Genomic DNA, 587 nt, shown 5'->3' with positions numbered 1-587 from the left:
ATATGACAACCAAATCCGTGCTTTATTTTTAAGAGAAAACGATGTAGGAATAATTTTCTTGGGTAACTCCGTTAAATATATACTCGAAAATAATTATTGAAGCTAGGGCGTTTCTCGAGTCTTAGGAACTGCAGACTTCTGTCATATTGGTATTGAAACCTAAAAACATTACAGCACAAGTTACATGTATAGGTTTCCAGCTTATTTCTGTCTATGATTGTAAATAAGCGTTACTTCCTATTGTGCAAGATGAATGTTACACTAGGTTTGATCACCGCACCTAAAGAGGTACAAAGAGCTCATAGAGATGGTAGAAATGAGGACAACAAAGATGGCACCAGAATGAAGTGAGTTAAGCTACAGGGAAATGGCTAAAGGGTATAAATTCGCCCACCTTGGAAGAGAGAAGAGTAAAGAATGACATGAGCACAACTCTTATATTTTCTAAAAGAAATCGATGACGTGGACAGTGAACAGTTCTAGGAGAGATGTAGGAATAGAGGAACCAGAGGACATACCATGAAATAAAGCTGGAAACTTGTTAGGAAAAAAGAGAAATAAAGAAGTACTTTTATAATAAAAGAATG

The sequence above is a fragment of the Panulirus ornatus genome, chromosome 11 (assembly GCF_036320965.1).
Source record: "Panulirus ornatus isolate Po-2019 chromosome 11, ASM3632096v1, whole genome shotgun sequence".
Taxonomy (NCBI): Eukaryota; Metazoa; Arthropoda; class Malacostraca; order Decapoda; family Palinuridae; genus Panulirus; species Panulirus ornatus.
This window is presented reverse-complemented; position numbering follows the sequence as displayed.